This window comes from Triticum aestivum, chromosome 5B (genome assembly GCF_018294505.1).
Source record: "Triticum aestivum cultivar Chinese Spring chromosome 5B, IWGSC CS RefSeq v2.1, whole genome shotgun sequence".
In the NCBI taxonomy this organism is placed as follows: domain Eukaryota; kingdom Viridiplantae; phylum Streptophyta; class Magnoliopsida; order Poales; family Poaceae; genus Triticum; species Triticum aestivum.
Window position 1 is genome coordinate 135,317,693 of NC_057807.1, and position 18,484 is coordinate 135,336,176.

Sequence of the window (18,484 nt, forward strand, 5' to 3'; positions counted from 1 at the left end):
CCTTATCAACTAATCCTCTCGCGCCCAGACAAATCTAATTTTCATACAATTCGACAACAACAATCTATGCATTATGCATTAGACTACCCAGCCATGCTATCGACCTCATGGAATGCACCACCTTGTGAATTACACCATCCACCCTAACCAGTTATATCAGCTACCTTGTGGAACATGACTAGTACAGAAAACGATAGCAGTGGCGTGCCAAAAAACACATAGGAAGTGGGGTCCCCACACCACCAATATGATGCCACTAATAAATGTTACTGGTGGCATATTTTTGCACGTCACCCGTAATAGAAAACACTAGTGCACGCTGAAGAAACAGAAAACACTAACGGCGTACCAGTATAGAAACACACCACTAATGTAATTTTCCGGCTAAAAAATGTTGTCGCGACATCGTATTCCCAGCAAAATGGCTATATTTGTTTTTGTTGTCCCGCCCGCATTTTGAGAGCTTTGGCTACAAGACCAAAATTTAGCCAAAAATTCTGCCAAAAGAGCAAAACTTGGCAAAAAAATTTGCTTCCATGGCTTCAAAATTAGCACGTTGGCTCATTTTTGCTGCTATGGCATCATTTTTCAGTTTAAAAGAAATCGCACATATATAACATGTTCAACAAAGTACTAACATAGCAAGACTAGTAGCATATAACATGTTCAACCAACTACCAGCATAGTATGACTAGGTAGCATGCCTACTAACCAGAGTCAAGACACAATTAGGGTTGCAGTTACAACATCTCCAACCGGCGCGCAATATAAGCGCCGTGCCGAATATTTTTGGTTTTTAGCGCGCGCAACCGCTAAGCGAGCTCCAGCGGAGGCGCAATAACCGCACGGGCGGCATAAAGAGTTCAGCGCGCGGTCCGAAACGCCATCGCGCGCCGTTAATTTGCTGCGCCCGCTTCCGCGCGCCGCACCCTCTCCGCCGCGCCACTTTCGCGCCGCCCGCGCCGCCGCCGGCGAATTGGCCCGATGGACGGTCACGCCGGCACCCCCTCACCCCTTCCTACACCCGCGACCCCTCCGTCGGCGCCGCCGCCGCCGCCGCAAACCCTACCGCGGGGAGCTTTGGCTTCGCCTCCGCTAGTGCTCCTCCAAGCACCGGCATCGCGCGCGGCCTTTTCATGCCTCCATGGACGACCTCGGGGGCGGGTGGCGTCACGGCGGTGGGTTGCGTCGCGCCGGCGCCCGCCGTGAAGCCTCGTGTACCCCTCTTGAAGCTCCCAAATGCGGCGCGGGCGAAGAAGGGCAAGGTATCGTTGAAGAAGAAGAAGGCGACTGACGGCTCCTCTAGGCCATCGAGGAAGAAGCTTGTAGGGCGTGCGACGGACGCGGTGGCGACCGAAGCGCCGGTGAGCTCACTTGTTGAGCCGGCGGCCGACACGCACAAGGTGTTCGATGAAATGCCCACAAGGTAAAATTTCGCCAACTTTTTTGTTGTTGTTGTTTTTTGAATGCATACATATGGATAGCTTATTTGCTTCGTTGTATATACTTTGTAGTTTCAATGATGAGGCATATATGTCAACTATGGGTGTTGTCTCCAACAATTCTCATTGGTCTCAAGCCAATGAGATGCATTTCGATGATCATGAGTTTGAGGTGGACGAGGATGGTGAGGGCATTGTCGATGCACCAAAAGGAAGAGGGGGCAACTACACCATGGATGAAGACATCTTGCTATGCAATACTTGGTTGCAAGTGCCGAGGGATCCCCTCGTTGGAGGGGATCAAAGTAGAGATGCATATTGGCTCCGGATGAAGGAACACTTTGATGTACAAAACAAAAGTGGAATTGACCGCTCCGGCAGACCTCTTCGCTCCCGGTGGTCGACAATCACCCGAGATTTTCAAAGGTGGGCGGCCGCACTTAAGGCGGTTGACAAGTTGAACCCAAGTGGCACTAGTGATATAGATAGGGTAACTGTCATTTCTTTCATGATTCTTCCATGTTCATCATGCGTCTTCTTGGTGTTTCTAGTGCTAACTTTTTTTTGTTTGTAGCTCAATATTGCACATAACTTGTTCCAAGGAGAGGAGAAGAAGACCAAGAAAGGAAAGATCAAGAAAGGAGACCATTTACCTTGCCTCATTGCTATGAAGAATTGAAGGATGCTGACAAATGGAAGCCCCGTGATGCTATCGATGATGATGATCAGAGCAACAAGCGTAAGTGAACTATTGATTTGGATGATGATGAGGAGGAGGCATCAAGCGATGACAGCAAGAGAAGCCCTACACCAAACTTGGTTTCGTACTCCAAGCCAAAAAGACCGGATGGATGCAAGAAAGACACAAAAGAAAAGAAGAAGAGGAAAGGAGATGACGAGCTAAAAAATGCTATGGAAGCTATTGTGAATGCAAGAAAGGAAGCGAACGAGGTGAGGAAGATGGCAAGGAACCAAGATGCTGCGGCCGAGGAGAGGAGGATGGCAGCCGAGGAGAGGAAGGTGCCATTGGAGGATAGGAAGGTGGCCATGGAGGAGCGAACTAGGTTGTTGGAATGACAGAAGTACATGTTCTTCATGGACACATCTACTCTCGATGAGAAGCAAAAGGAGTACGTCAATCTTGCCCGGGAAGAAGTGTTGGTCCAAAAAAGAGCCATGGGAGGTGGTGGCATGGGCAGCATGGGAGGCGGTGGCATGGGCGGCATGGGAGGCGGTGGCATCGGCGACATGGGAGGCATCGGTGGCTTCGGAGCTACCATGGGCGGCATGGATGGCATGGGTGACTTCGGAGCTACCATGGGTGGCATGGGTGGCTTCGGAGCTACCATGGGAGGCATGATTTTTGTGTCTCTCATGGGAGGCATGGGAGCACCTCCGGGCGGCATGGGCAGAATGTCTTCCGGTGTGCCTCATCACACACCTTTCGTTGAAGATCTTGCCAACACCTTCCGAGCTCCACATAATGATGCAGCGCGCGACAATGAAGAGGACGAGGAAGAATCATCTTCGGATGAGGATGATGAATCGGAGGAAGAGGAGGATGAAGACGAGGACGCGACATGATTGTTCATGGCCCATTCGTTTGTGTGAACTTTTATGTCATGAACTTGGTTCGGATTTTGAACTTGGTTGGATGATGTCGTGGGCATGAATTTGAACTTTAATGTCATGAACTTGTTTGGGTGATTTAAACTATGCCATGTGTTTGTTTTGATGTTTGAAATATCATCACCGACTTCAAAATGCAACCAATGGCATGCGTCGGCTGCTCGCGCGCGCTGCAGTTTTAGCGCGTTTGTTGGAGCAGCTCGGGATCGCTATAATTTGCAGTGGCCACTGGAGCACGCGCTCCTCTCCGCACAAAAACTCACGATCAGCACGCTGCAAATGCTTTTTTAGCGCGCCACGCGTTCCCCGGCTGTTGGAGATGCTCTTAGGGATTCGGAGTCAAAGGAGTCCGAGGAGTCTTGGTCATGGTATTTGTGGTACACCATGATCTCCCCACATTCATGGTCAGGTAGAATGTAACCCTCTCCACATCTACCATCCCGAAGGCATCTAATAGGTCTCTCCAACTAGGGTAACCGAGATAGGTTCAGTCTTCCTCGTTGGTGAGAAGCACAGTGAGGTTCCTGTCCTTCGTCACTTGCATCTGGGTAACTTCAAATGTACCATCTCAGCAATGCCAACATTGATCTTCTCTAGGAAGTCATGCCTTGCCCTACAAATGATGGTCTGAGCAAAATTATAAGAACAAAAAAGTAGATAAATTTTTGGCATGCAACTATGGAACTTAGTCACAACATGTTGAATTGAAATATATTGTCCAAGTTAGGAAGTCATTGGGAAGATCCATGAAGAACTTTTTGTCCTTCTGGTAGTTGTCTTTGCTACAGTTGGCGCACATGTGATCGAATTACTGCATTCATGTTGCCAAATTAAACATGTAGTGAAATGGTCTTCACACAACACACATGCATCTATGCCAAATGAAATTACCTAAACTTGAATTTGCAAAACGAGAAGTAGCATATACTTAAAAAAGTTGACAAATTAGTATGTGTATAATTTAGACACTCTAGTAGTTCATTACATAATTTAGACACCATAGTATGATCAGTTGCACATTAAATAAATATTCTAAATTTAAACATTGCTATGGCCATACGAAGTTTAAACATAACACATGCACAAGTTTAAAAGTTTAAACAACCTAGTATGATTAGCTAATGATAACGATAAAACTAGCTATGGTGATAGCCTAGATAGCTCCCACCCATCTAACTAGCTCACATGCGGGCACACGGGAGCTCTGGGTGAAATTACTGCAGTACGACTCAAAGTCATACGAGTCGTAGTCATCGGGGTTGGGCTCCATCATCCCTCCCCCCCCCCCCCCCCCGGCCGCCACCAGAGGGACGGCCTCGTGGCCGTTGGTGGTAGACCGGCCGCACGGCAGGTCCTGCTGAGGCTCCTCGTCGGACGACTCAAGGACGATAGCATCCCATTATATGTAATCATCCACTTGTTGGTGCACCTCCCTATGCACGTCGTCGTATTATCTAATACCTGGCAGTTATCCTTAAGGAGATTAGGCTCCTCCTTGAGGAGATGGACCACCAAGGGGTCAAAGAGACGCGCCTCAGCCTCGAGGTTCTCTGGCACGAGGAATTTTACGGTGTGGTCCTTCTCGGGGAAGTTGAGCTCTGTCTATTGCCGAAGAATTGTAGCGAAACTTAGTTGTAGGCGTGTTCCTCCATTTATGTGGTCTTCTGTGTTCCAAGTCAACAGTTTTGTCCATAAAAGGAGACCCCCCCCCCCACCATGTTCTTCTCTTTCGCCATCACACCACAGTACGACACCATGTCAGACGGTGGGGAAGCTCACACCAAGGAGATTATCGGCCTAACCCCTCTGTGTTTTCTGGATTTCTTTTGCTGCTTTTGCTTGGAGTTTTTGGACTAGTCGGAATAAGTTTATAATTTAGCATATTTTCCCTAACTGCCATGCTGATTGTTTGTTTAAAATGGTTGCACTCTTATAGCAATGGAAGCCACTGGCTAAGGCGGTTGATGATGATGCGCTCACCTCACCCATTGTCAAGATCAGAGTGTTGGCCTGTTTGCTTTGCCCTGCCTCCCATGCAATTCCTGCGACTGGAGTTTAGTTACTTCTTTTATCGCTTATTGACCTGCACGCCGTATTAGCTGGGATGGTTGTAATGTTATTTTGTACCTCTCTTGTGGCACTGGATATTGTTATTGTGGTCGTTGGGCTTTATTTATAAAATCGGACAGTATGCCTTTTCTCTAAAAGAAGAAACATCACTCCATCTGTTATGGGATGGTCCCGTTGCTCTTGAATGCTAGAATTCCGTCGTCAAAGAAAATATGAGGACTGTCTCAACAATTGGATTATGAGTCACGTCTTAGTTAATCCATAGTCAAGACGCATACAATGATTTCCAGAGCTGGCATTGGCTGATTTGCTTTGTAATGTTTCCTGTTTTCTTTTCTTGATGTACATATTTTGTTTTAATATATGGAAAATACCATAGAACGATTGTATGTGTAGGTTCAAAAAATGACACAAACCTCCCGGTGAGAGCATAAGATGCTGAATTTTCGGAGAACTTGTCCTTTGTATCTGGCTTGATACATCTCACATGGAGTAGAAAACAAGAAAGTACAAAGAAAAAAATAATATTCTTTTGTGCAGTCTCCATTGATCTAAAATCTTACGATTCTTCATCAACTCTTGGGTCTTCACCATTTCAGGTGGTAGTAATCTAGCATGAGACTCGTGGTGAAATGCAGAGTAAGTTCAATTGCGCATCGTCTCTTTACTCTTGGAATCCTGAGGTTTTCTATTCCATGGATGGCGGTGTGATTTATGGATAGGATCTACCGCTCCTAGGCTGGACACGGTTTATTGCTTGGCATTATATCAAATTATTTTATTTTTAGGGTGCTCTGGACTTTTTGACTGTGTGCATCTAGCTATGCAGAGGCCGGGTTTTTTTTTCGATACGATTGTATCACCTTGATATATCTATTCAATAAAAAGTCCCTTATTGAAAAAGCTAATAATGTGCGAGGTCTTCTTTTCTCCGCATAGATCAATGAAAATAATGTGGACATGAACTGGAACTCGCAGTTTGTTTAAGCTTTAGGTCGGACCCCCTTTCCTCCTCCTCCCCCTCTCGCCCTAGTCGTCCAGTCCCCCTCCCCCGTTCGCCGGTCGTGGTTCGGCCTTCCTCCTCCCCTCTCGTCGGTGCTCCCACCCTCCCTTCCCCTGCCTGCTCGCCGGTGGTGCCCTCTCCGCCGCCTTCCCCGCTGCCTGCGCTAGGATCTCGTTTCTGGGCCCTCGCGTCCGATGAGGAGGAATCGCGGTCGGCTGCCTCCTCCCCCCGCTGCCCTTCGGCCTGCCCTGGGAGGGTTGCGCCACCCCTCGTCGCACCCCGCTCCCGCAAGTTTGCCCCTGGTGGCCGGGGTCGGTCGGTGGCTGCGGCTTCGCCTGATGCTGGCTGGATCCGGGTTTCGCACCGTCGGCGTAAGTCCGGTAAGTTCTCCGTTGCTTCTCCTGGGCCTGGGATTCTGGGCAGTGCACCTGATGAGGAGCTCGGAGGCTCTCCATCTCACTCTCATGCTTTCTCCTCGGCTGCCTCGTCGCCGGCGGCGGCGGCGCCGGGGGCGTTGGTGGAGCTGGCGTCGTGTGCCCTAGATCTGGATTTCGCCTCGGTGGCCAGTGGGACACGGGCCGTCCCACCATTTGGGCATGTTGGGCCTTTCGCTTCGGCGCTACCCAGTGGGCCTACTCTTCCTCCCCCTCTCTCTTCAGTTGATGAATTCCCCCCCTGCCTCTTCCGGCCTAGTTAGGCCCCCCGGTCTGGTTCCTGCTCCCCAACCCTCTTCGGCCCATCTTACGCGTCGGGCCCAGGTGGGCACGGCTCGGTCGGGCTATATATGGATACCCCGCGGTTCGTTTCCCCCTTTGCTAGGGTTTCCGACTTCCTCTTCCGATCTGCGCCGTCACCGTCTCCTCATTTGTCGCCTCGTCAGATCTAGCCCTCCTCCTCCTCTTGTCCTCCCTTTCGCTGCGGTGCTCGCCATGGACAAGTCTCGGGGATCTTCCTGCGAGGCGGTCTCGGACAGCAAGCGCCGCCGCGAGGACTCCCCTGCTTCTGCGGTGGATCTGGAGCTCAAGGCTTCGCTCCGCTCCAAGCTAGAGGCGGAGCAGGCGGTGCGCGAGCAGGTGGCTCGTGACCGTGCGGCCTGGGCTGCGGGTTCGGATTGGCTGCAGCGTTCGAAGCGGGAGCGTGCGCCTGGGTCTGGTCAGCAGGGATCTGGATCTGGCCCCTCCCTCTCTCCGGCGCTAGATCCGTGGGAGGCGGCGGCGGCCTCCGGCGGTGGGGTTTCTTCTTCGTCTGGCTCCCTGCCTGCCATCGGCGTGGGGCATGGCTCGTCTACTCCGATGCGTTTCCCCCCTCCTCCTCGCCCGGCTGGTGTCGGTGCTGGATCTCGTCCGCCGCCCCGGTCCTTCGCAGGGCCGGTGCGTCGGCCCCCCGGCCCGCCCTCCGGGGCGCCTCCCTCTTCGGGGGTGGGAGACGGGCTGCTTCCTCCTCCCTCGTCGCTTCCGCAACCCCGCCCCTCCCCTGCTTCCCAAAGCAACCCCTCTGCGCTCACTTGCTTCGCCTGCCACAAGCCTGGCCATTTCCAATCTCGATGCACCAACCCACCGTTCTGCTTGATCTGTCGCTCCGATGGTCACCTCACGGTCAACTGCATGAATAGGCAGAAACCTCCCTCGGTTCTTCAGTTCGGCTCGGGCCTCCCCGGTTGTGCCTTCTTCGCTTTCGACAGTGATCTGCCTGTCCTGGAGGTGGCGCCCGCTCTTTCCAATGCTGTGATTGTTACTGTGAAGGACCAAAAGATCTCGCCCCAAACTCTTCTTGAAGGGCTTCGCATTTGGGATGAGGCTGGGTGGGATTGGCAAGTGGTGCAGATCTCGGACTATGAGTTTTCGGTGGTGTTTCCCTCCAAGGAGTGCTTGCGAATGATTGCTTCGTGTACGAGTTTCACTTTGCCCCTCAACCAACTGGTGGTCTCTATCAAATTGGCGTCCTGCAATGGTATGGCAGTTGGGCCTCTCTCCCAGATTTGGGTCCTGATTGATGACTTGCCTGCTGGTCTTCATTCGTCTGCCTTTCTCATGGCGTTTGGGGTTCTGATTGGGAAGCCCATGGAGGTGGATGAGGAATCCCTGAACAAGGTTGGCCCTGCTAGGATGAAGGTTTGGTGTGTGGATCCTGAGCGTGTGAATGGCATAATTGATATCTTCCCCTCCCCCAATGGTATCAGACTTCGGGTGCGGGTGGAGGGGGCGGCTGCTTTTCAGCCTCCACCTCCCCTTCCTCCCCCTTCTAACCCTTCGGACAAGCATGATAAGGAGGGGGATGGATCTATGGGTGGTACCAATCAGAGCAATGGATCTAACTTCCGCTTCACCCAATCTGAGTGGGATGGTTTGGCTGAGTCTGAACGTGAGCTGTTTCACTCCCAAGCTCCCTCTGGTACTGCGCCCCGCGAGGATGTGGGGAATCCTACTGCTGCCCCGATGGTTTCTGCTGCTGGTGATGATATGCCGAAGCACCCTCCTCTGTCGGCCACCCCTGTGTCTGGTGCCTGCTCCAACCTTCCGGTCCGGTCGCTCTCCCCCACTTGCTCGGGAATTGAGGATCTTTCTGCCTCTCCTGTCCGCGACGTGGTGGGATCCCAGTCTCTGCGGAAGAAGAAATCTTCAGTGCACAAATTCTCGGCTAAGAGCAGAAATTCATCAGGCTCGAAGCAATCCATGACTGGGGTATGCCGTCGTCTCGACAAGGACATGGGGTCTATTTCTCGCTCGGGCCCTCCTCCGGCTTCTCCCGCTGCTCGGTCGCCTGCTATTCGGTCTCCTGCGTCCACAGCTCGCAAAGGCAGGCGGGTAGCTAATTCGGGTGGCTCTATCATGAAGCGGGCGGAAAAGCGTGCTGCGGCGAAGGATCTCCCCCCCCCCAGGTACTCCTCCCGTCCCCTCTTCTGTTTCTTCTCTGGTTCGGTTGGTTTTACCTTCTCTTTCGAATGATCTTCTTTTAAATATTATGTCGGACATGGGAGTGGTGGTAGATACTTCTATTGGTTCTCCTAGTTCTCTTCTTGCAATCATTCGGTCTAACGAGGTGGCTCAGGCGGCCATATCTAAAGCCAAAGAGGTCGTTGCCTCTTTGGCTGGTGCTTCTAGTAGTACTTAGGGTGCGGAGGCGGGTGTGAAAGCTGGTAGTGGCCAGCCCCAACCCAACTTATCAAGGAGGGGCACGACTAAACGAGCTAAATCCTGCGCGGCTCCTAGCAAGTCGAGTCTCCGCATTAAAAACCTATCTTACAAATGAGGGCTTTATTTTGGAATATTAGAGGGTTCGGTGCTAGGGGCACCGCGACCAACTTAAAGATCTAGTCCTCTCTAAATCTATTGATTTCGTGGGGTTGGTTGAAACCTTTAAGGAAGCTTTTTCCCCTAATGATCTTTCTGCTATCGTGGGCATGGACAGATTCGACTGGCACACGTTACCTGCCTCGGGTCACTCGGGTGGGATCTTGATAGGCTCTAATAAAGATGTTTTTGATTTTGTTGCATTTGATCATGGGATCTTTTGGGCTAGTTCTGTAGTTTGTCATAAAGCCATGAATACCCTCTGTGAGTTTATCATGGTATATGGGCCTGCTGATCATTCTTTGTCCCCTTAATTTCTCAATGAGCTTTCTGTGAAGATCGAATCCTGCAATCTCCCGATGGTTATCGGGGGTGACTTTAATCTCCTTCGTTGTCCTTCTGATAAAAGCAACGATATCTTCTCCTGGCCTCTAGCGAATGCCTTTAATGATTTTATCAGCGCCAATGCTATGCGTGAGCTTCCCCGGGGCGGAGCTCGCTTTACCTGGTCCAATCATCAGGCTAACCCTATTAGATCAGTGCTTGATAGAGTCTTCATATGTCCCAGGTGGGATTCCATGTTTCCTAGGGCCTCCCTCGGCGCCAAATGCATAGTTGGTTCTGATCATACCCCCTTAATCCTTGACGACGGTTCTTTTAATCTTAGACCTCCGGCTAGATTCCAATTTGACGCCTCTTGGTTGATTGTCGATGGTTTTTTCGAGATGGTGGCCTCGAAGATATCCCTCCTTCTCTCCTCCAACGCTCGCTCCTTTGGGCCTCTGGATGACTGGCACTCGTGCTCTTACAACCTACGTAAATTTCTTAGAGGTTGGTCTCGCAATCGTGCGGCGGAGGATCGGCGTTCCAAAATATTCCTTGAGGCACAGATCATGTCTCTTGACCTCGCGGCCGACTCCACTAGGCTCTCTGATGATGGCTGGGCGGTTCGATATAACCTTGAGGCTGCATTAATGCAGTTGCACCACCAGGCTGAGGTTTATTGGCGCTAGCGGGGGACTCTCAATTGGACTCTAAAAGGTGACTCCCCTACGGCTTATTTCTTTGCGACCGCGAACAATAGGAGAAGGCGTTGTGGTATCAATAGACTGATTATTAATGGTGTGCGCTCTTCAGATCAGTCTGCTATTATGGCTCACGTGATGGACTTCTTTTCTTTGCTGCTTGGGGGCTAAGCCTTATTCGGGCTTCTCTATTTCCCCTTCCCTCTGGAACATAGGCCTAAAAATTTTGCCTGAGGAAAATGCCTCTTTGATGATTCCCCTTTCTGATCAGGAAATATGGGATGTAGTTAATTCTGCTAATCCTAATGCTACCTCTGGGCCAGACGGCTTCTCTATCCCTTTCTTTCGAAAATTCTGGCCTCAGTTGAAACAGCTGGTCTGCAATGTCATCCAGGGTTTTTGTCTTCGTACTATCGATATCTCTCGCCTGAATTACACAGTTATTTCCCTGATCCCCAAGGTTAAGGGTGCTGAATTAATCTCTCAATTTCGACCTATTGCTTTGATCAATAACTTTGCCAAATTTCTGGCTAAGGGCTTTGCGAATCGACTGTCCCCGGTTGCGCATAGAGTTATCAGCCCCTTCCAATCTGCATTCATCAAAGGTCGTTTCATTTTTGATGGTATCTTATCTTTGCACGAGATTGTGCACGACCTTCACTCTCGGAGATCTAAAGCGGTTATCCTTAAGTTAGATTTTGAGAAAGCTTATGACTCGGTTAGTTGGTCTTTCCTCAAACAGGTCTTGCTTGCGAAAGGTTTCGACGGAGCTTATGTGCATCGTGTCATGCAGTTGGTCTCGGGTGGCCATACTGCCGTTTCAGTGAATGGGTTCATTAGTAATTTCTTCGCCAATGGCAGAGGCCTCCGTCAAGGGGATCCTGCCTCCCCTGTTCTTTTTAATTTTGTGGCTCATGCCTTTTCTTGCATGCTCACTAGGGCGGCCCAATGTGGTCACATCATTCCAGTGATCTCCCATCTACTCCCGAATGGGGTATCTCATTTGCAATATGCTGATGACACAATTATCTTGGTGAAACTGGACGGTTCATGTATTGCCAACCTTAAATTCATCTTGCTATGTTTTGAAGCTGTCTCGGGCCTTAAGATTAATTTCTTGAAAAGTGAGGTCTTAGTGACGGGTGTTGATGATGCGGAAGCCTTGCGGGTGGCTAGGCTTCTTAATTGTTCCTTGGGCTCCTTCCCCTTTAAGTATTTAGGCCTTCCAATCTCTCCTGTGTTGCTTCACTCTAAGGACTTTGCTCCGGCGGTCGCTAAGGTGGGAAACAGGGTGCTCCCTTGGAGGGGCAGATATAATACCAACGCTTGCAAAGTTGCTCTAATTAATTCCTGCTTATCTTCTCTTCCTATGTTTCTTATGGGCTTCTATCTTCTCTCGGCTGGCGTTCATACTGGCTTTGACAAACATAGGGGAGCCTTTTACTGGAACTCCGCGGACAATAAACGGAAATATAGGCTGGTCAAGTGGCAATATATGTGTAAGCCTAAAAACCTCGGGGGGTTAGGCATTATTAATACGCAGGTGATGAACAAATGTTTGCTTATTAAGTGGTGGTGGAAAATTATGACTAGCGGGGCCGATTCCCTTTGGTTTTCGATTCTCAAGGCTAAATACTTCCCACACTCTAGCCCGCTGTTTGCCACCGCTCGTCGCGGATCTCAATTCTAGAAGAACCTTGTCAAAGTCAGGCCTATTTTCTGGAACATGTAAAATTTATCATGGATAACGGGACTGCGGTCCGCTTTTGGCTGGACTGGTGGTCTGGGGATGCCCCTCTAGTTGTTAGTTTTCCGGTTCTGTTTTTGTACTGTCCTAAACTGGACACCTCCATCGCGGAGGTGGCGGCAAATAACTGGGATCTGGCTTTTCGTCGTTCCATGTCTCCTAAAGAGTTGGAAGACTGGCAAAGTCTATCTGCCCTCTTCCCTGTGCTCTCAGAGTTGTCTGATTCTGTGGTTTGGCCCCATTCGGCCTCTGGCAGGTTTTCGGTTAAGTCGTTGTACTCTAGGCTTATCGGTGGTACCCCTTCGAACAGATTTTCTTGTGTCTGGAAATCCAAAGTGCCTCCTAAGATTAAAATTTTCCTTTGGCAAGCTTTTCGAGGCCGCCTCCCGGCGGCTGACCAGATTCACAAGCGCAATGGGTCAGGCTCGGAGTTTTGTCTTCTGTGCGGTGCCTTGGAAAACTCGGAACACATCTTTTTCCATTGCGTGCTGGCCAAGTTGGTTTGGAGTTGTGTCAGATATTGGCTTCAGGTTTCTTGGAACCCTTCCTCATTCTCTGAGCTTAGAAACCTAGCCAAAGTTTTGGTTGCGGTTACCAAGAGGGTGTTCTGGGTCGGCCTGGGTGCCTTATGCTGGGCTCTATGGACTATTATGAACAAATTTACTATTGATCATATCTTCCCAGCTAAGCCCACTGACGTTCTTTTCAAATCATGTATACTTTTGCAGCAGTGAAGATTATAGACTAAGGATGAAGATCGCGATGCCCTGGACTTCCTCATCGCCAAAATTCGGGTTTCGGCATCTCACATCTCCGGGCTGGATCCCGTCGTCTAATCATGGTGTCGCTGTTCTCGTCGTTTGGTTCTAGTCTTCTCCCTTCCGGCCTGCGCGCCGAGTATGGCAGGTTGCCTGTGCCCCTTACTTTCGTTTGCTGGTCCCAAACTTTCTGTTTGGTGAATTCGCGATGTTTCGCTTGTTGGTTATGTTTATGTTCGGGTGCTGCCGTCTGGTTTTTATTTATAAAGTCGGGTTATGACCTTTTCTCTAAAAATAATGTTATCCAAATTCATGTGTGGCGTACTAGATGGCAAAATTCTGTAGAAAAAACATCAGCGACGACAAGGACCATGTCGAGAACGATGAAGAATACCAGTACAGTACGGCAGACGCAATACCAGGAACCGATTCTGCGCCGACTAGCTGAGCTGGTTTCCGAGGAACCATGGACAAGTCGCCTTGGTTTCACAATAGTATCCACATAGTTCCTCTCGTCACTTATCTGTTGGCATAGAATCCATCCAACTGGCTGCTTTTCCTGTGCATATTTAGCTACACTTCTACATTGGAACCACATAATCAGATATGGAGATGTCGTGATGCCACGGTAGATGAGTATGCAATTCTTGCTTTTCCTTCATCATCATCAAATTCTTCCCTTCTTAGAGCAACTCTAGCCGACTCACCAAAAACTTGACCCGCAAAACGCGTTTGCAGTTTCACGAAGATCACGATTGCGGGTCGAAAACGAGCGCGGCCGAACAGATACTGTAAAACAAACTGTAAAACTGAAATAAAAAGCTCCTTCCTCCAGTCCGGCCATTGTCGCCCCTTCCTCGCGCCGGCCGCGCCCCGTCGGCTGCAGCCCATGCCCCGTCGCCCGTAGGCCGCGCCCCACCGCCCATCGGTCGCGCCTCGTCCCTGCTGGTCGCGCCCCATCACCGCGCCGGTCGCGCTCAGCCTCGCTGGCCACGCCCCGTCGCCTCCGTCATCCGCGCCCGGCCTTGCCGGCCACGCCCCGTCGCCTTCATCGTCCGCGCCCGGCCTTGCCGGCCACGCCCAGTCGCCTCCATCGTCCGCGCCTTGCTCTATTGCCAGGTGAGCCGTGCCCCTTTGCCTGCCGCGTCGGGAGGATTCCGGCGGCCAGGCTGAGGTCATGGGAGGCCACGACGATGTCGAGCTCGTCCAATTCGAACCGGTGGCGATCAATTGCGGCGTCTAGCGGCCTTTTTCGATGTGCGGTGATGAATTCCGGCGAGTTTAGGGCGGATTCCGGCAAACTCCGCAGCGGCGTGTTTGCTCCGACGACGTTTGACCGGTATACGGGGCCCCCTATATTCTGCCCTCCAACCTCCAAAGATAAGGGTTTCGGGTGTGCATTTGCAGTGCCCTTAAAAATTTTACGGGTTAGACTACTTTTACGGCTTCTGTTCTGTACACTTTTTCCGCCCAAAACTGTAAAACGCAAAAATTTTGCGGGTTTGACCACTTATACGGGGTTTGACCACTTTTAGCAAGATGTTGTACTCTTCGTACAAAATCCTGATGCTTAAGCTTCTTTAGAAAGTAAGATATATTATTTAAAAAATGTAAGATATATATTATCAGATCTTTTTTCATTACCATTTTTTCATTTCTGACACGACCAGAGAAGGATGGATTTTCCGGTGGAAAGGAAAATAGGTATCTCATGAGAATGAAAAGTAAGTATTCTTTAGAGAGCAATCTCCATTGATCTGGAATCTTATGATTCTTCACAATTTCTTGGCTCCTCGCCTTACCGAGGGGTGATATTGGCTCTTGACTCCTGAAGCTGGGTGTTAAAATAAATTGTCCGTCTTGTTGAAATATATTGTCCGTCGGACCTAGTTTGTACTTTAAGGCCCTCAGTTTAAGGCTGGGCAGATGCCTCCTATCTAAAAAAAATATTGTCCGTCTTTCGTCATTAGTTCGGTTTTAAACAACTGCCTGCAGGATGATTTCAATATGGTATTAGAGACAGAAAGTCTTTATGCCTCTCTAAGCCCTGCATAGAGTTTTTTATGCACACCATTCAAACCATTCAAAGGAGATCAAATATACTGCTCATTTCCTTGGAACTGTTGGTAGACCTCAAATGGCTCATGATGTCCTCTCTGTTGAACATGCACACACGTATATAGGTCTGGATATTGTACGTTGCACCTGTCACGTCTCTCTCCTCTCTGTAACTTGTTGTATTTTGGGAGACAAGACACCAAACGCATCCTTGTATCTATATATGTGCCAAGTGCACGATCAATGAGAATTATCAATGCGCACAATCTCTTTCTCCCAAACTTACATGGCATCAGATACCGTATTGATCCCTACCTAATCCATCTTCCGCAACTCTAGCCGTCGCCGCCCCGGGCCGCCGCCGCTACCTCCCTCCCACGCCGCTGCTCCCCCCTCTCCTCGCAGCCGCCCCACCCCATCAGCCGCCGCGCCGCCGCTTCTCCCTCCCAAAACCCTAGCCGCCGCCACATCTCCTCCCTCCTCCCATCACGCGCCGTCACCCCTCACCATGTCCGTCCATTCATCAATCTCCGGCGCCACCAACCCCTTCGCTGGTCCTGAGCCCGCTGACATCCATGACATCAACATTCATGACCACTTTCCCGTGATCCTTGATGCCACCAACTCCACATACTACGCATGGAAGACCTATTTCTCTCTCCTCTTCCATGAGAACAATCTCGTGGATCACGTCGACGGCTCTGTCGACGATCGCGCCATGGTGGACGACTCCGAGTGGCTGATATCGACGCTACGCTCATCCGATGGTTCTTCACCACCATCTCGAAAGACCTGTTTCACACGGTCGTGAGCGATGGTGATGACACACGCGCCGTGTGGGTTAAACTCAACGGCCTCTTCACCAACAACAAGCTTTAGCGACGTGTTTTTCTGCAGCAGAAATTTATTGACTGTCATCAGGATGGTCATCCACTGCCGCCGCTTCAAGACGTTGTTAGATGAGCTCCGTGACATCGGCGCCAAGATTGGTGATGATCTCCTCCTCAACACGCTCACCGTTGGCCTCAACAAGGACTTCGGCAACGCTACCGCTAACCTCACCTTGATGCCGGAGCCCTCCTTCCCGAAGTTTGTGGCGTACTTGCGGTTGGAGGAGCGCTGGATGAAACAGGTGAAGAAACGCGTGCAACACCACGCCCTCGCAGCTGGCACCTCGCGCGGCACTCCATTGCCGCCCGTCCCATCCTCGTCGCGTCACCCCCCCCCCCGGTGCCCCCGGCGTACTATCCCCTCCGACCCACGGTCCCCGCCCCTCCTGCTGCCCCCCAATAGCTTGCGGCGGACGGCGCGACAACCGCCATGGGGGCGGGCGCCCCAAGCAGCCGTAGCAGCAGGCGCATGGGGAGGGGGGAGGGGCAGGCGTACGGGGGCCCTCTCGTCAGCAGCAGCCTACTCCGCCATGGACGTACGACACCAACCCGTGGACTGGTGTCGTCCACGCGTACTCGATGCCGGTCCCACGGCCTCCTGCACCGGGCATTCTCGGGCCTCCTCCGGCGAGTCATTAGGCGTACCTTGCCACGCCCGGCGCCACCCCCTACCCGGCCCTTCCCGCACAGTCGGTCGCTGGTGGTTATGGCGCCGTTCCGGTGCCCTCTCATGGCGGGTTCTACCCGCCCCAGGTGCCGCCGCCGTGGGATCCTGCCCTCCTGGCTGCCTTGCACTCAGCCCCGTCACCCAGTTCCTACGGTGGCGGCGGTGACTGGTACATGGACTCGGGCGCCACCACTCATATGAGATCTCATCCCGGTAATCTCACATCTTCTATCCCAGTTCATACTCTCACTCATATCACCGTTGGTAACGGTTCCTCCTTACCCATTACACATGTCGGTAATATGTCGTTTACGTCTACTTCTACTCCTATTAACATGTCTAATGTTTTTGTCTCTCCTGACTTGGTCACGAACCTCGTGTCCGTTCCTTGCTCGTGATAATCCCATTACTGTTGAATTTGATGATGTTGGCTTTTCTGTGAAGGACGCCAAACCCGGATGGTACTTCACCGATGTGATAGCCCGGACGAGCTCTACCCGGTGCATCCCTCCACCACCGCCGCCACCCGTCCAGCCGCCCTCGCCGCTAGCATCAATCTTTGGCATGCTCGTCTTGGTCATCCCAACTCCACAGTTTTGCGTCAGATTCTTCAGAGTTTTTTTCTCTTGTAATAAGGTTGACAACCACACTTGTGAGGCTTGTCGTCTCGGCAAGCACGTTCGTCTTACCTTTAGCGAGTCTACAACTATTTTCACTTTTCCTTTTTAGTTATTGCATAGAGATGTTTGGACGTCTTCGGTTGCAAGCAACACGGGCTATCTATACTATTTGGTGATTTTAGATGATTTCTCTCATTATGTGTGGACATTTCCTCTTTGTCGCAAGTCCGACGCCCTTGCCACACTCACCGCCTTTTATTCCTACGTCACCACATAGTTCGTTCGTCCCATTCTTGCATTACAAACTGACAACGGAAAAGAGTTTGACAACGTCACCGTCCATAACCTCCTAGCCTCTCACGACACCATTTTTCGCCTCACTTGTCCATACATGTCTTAGCAAAATGGCCGCGCCGAGCAAGTCATTCACACTCTTAACGACTGCGTCCGCATGTTACTCTTTCACTCTAACGTGCCTCCTTGGTTTTGGTCGGATGCTCTCGCCACCGCTAGCCTCCTCATCAACATTCTCCTCACCAGCTCCTCTTTGGTGCGCCCCATCTTACGATGCCTCTACATCTTCGGGTGTCTCTGTTATCCTAGCACCGCGCCCACCACCGCACACAAAATCGCTCCACGACCGGTTCCTTGCATCTTTCTCGGCTACCTTCCCAACACCAAAGGTTACCTGTGTTATGATACAGTGTCCCACCGCGTTTATACATCACGAAACGTGTACATTGATGAGCTGGTGTTCCCTTTTCAGTAGGTACCATCCTCCACCGAGCGGCCTCTGGCTTCTCCCGCAGTGCGGCTCGCCCCTGCCACCACCTCTGGTGGGCTACCCCCTTCACCCAGCACCACCCCGGCCCCGGGCCCGCCCGCATGCCCTGCGCCATCTGGCACGACTGCCCCGGCCCCGCCTGCGCACCCCGCGCCCTCCAGCGGTGCCCCCGCGGCCGCCCCCTTGGGCCCGACTGCTCCCCCTAGCGGTGCATCGGGCAACGCTGCCCCCTCGGGTGCCCCCACCGCTGCCACGGGTGCGGTCTCAGTCCCACTGGGCGCCGCCTCTCCTGGCGCGGCAACAGCGGGCCCCTTAGCAGCCTCGCCCTCGGAGCTCTCGGAGATAGGCTCGACCTCATCATCGCCGGTCTCCCCTCCGGCTCCTCCGGTGAGGGCAGCACCCACCACTGGTGTGATCACCCAGGCTCGTACCGGGACATTTCATCCTAGTATGCGCTACATCTCCGACGAGTACGCGTGTGCTGCATCCACCTCAGTGTCG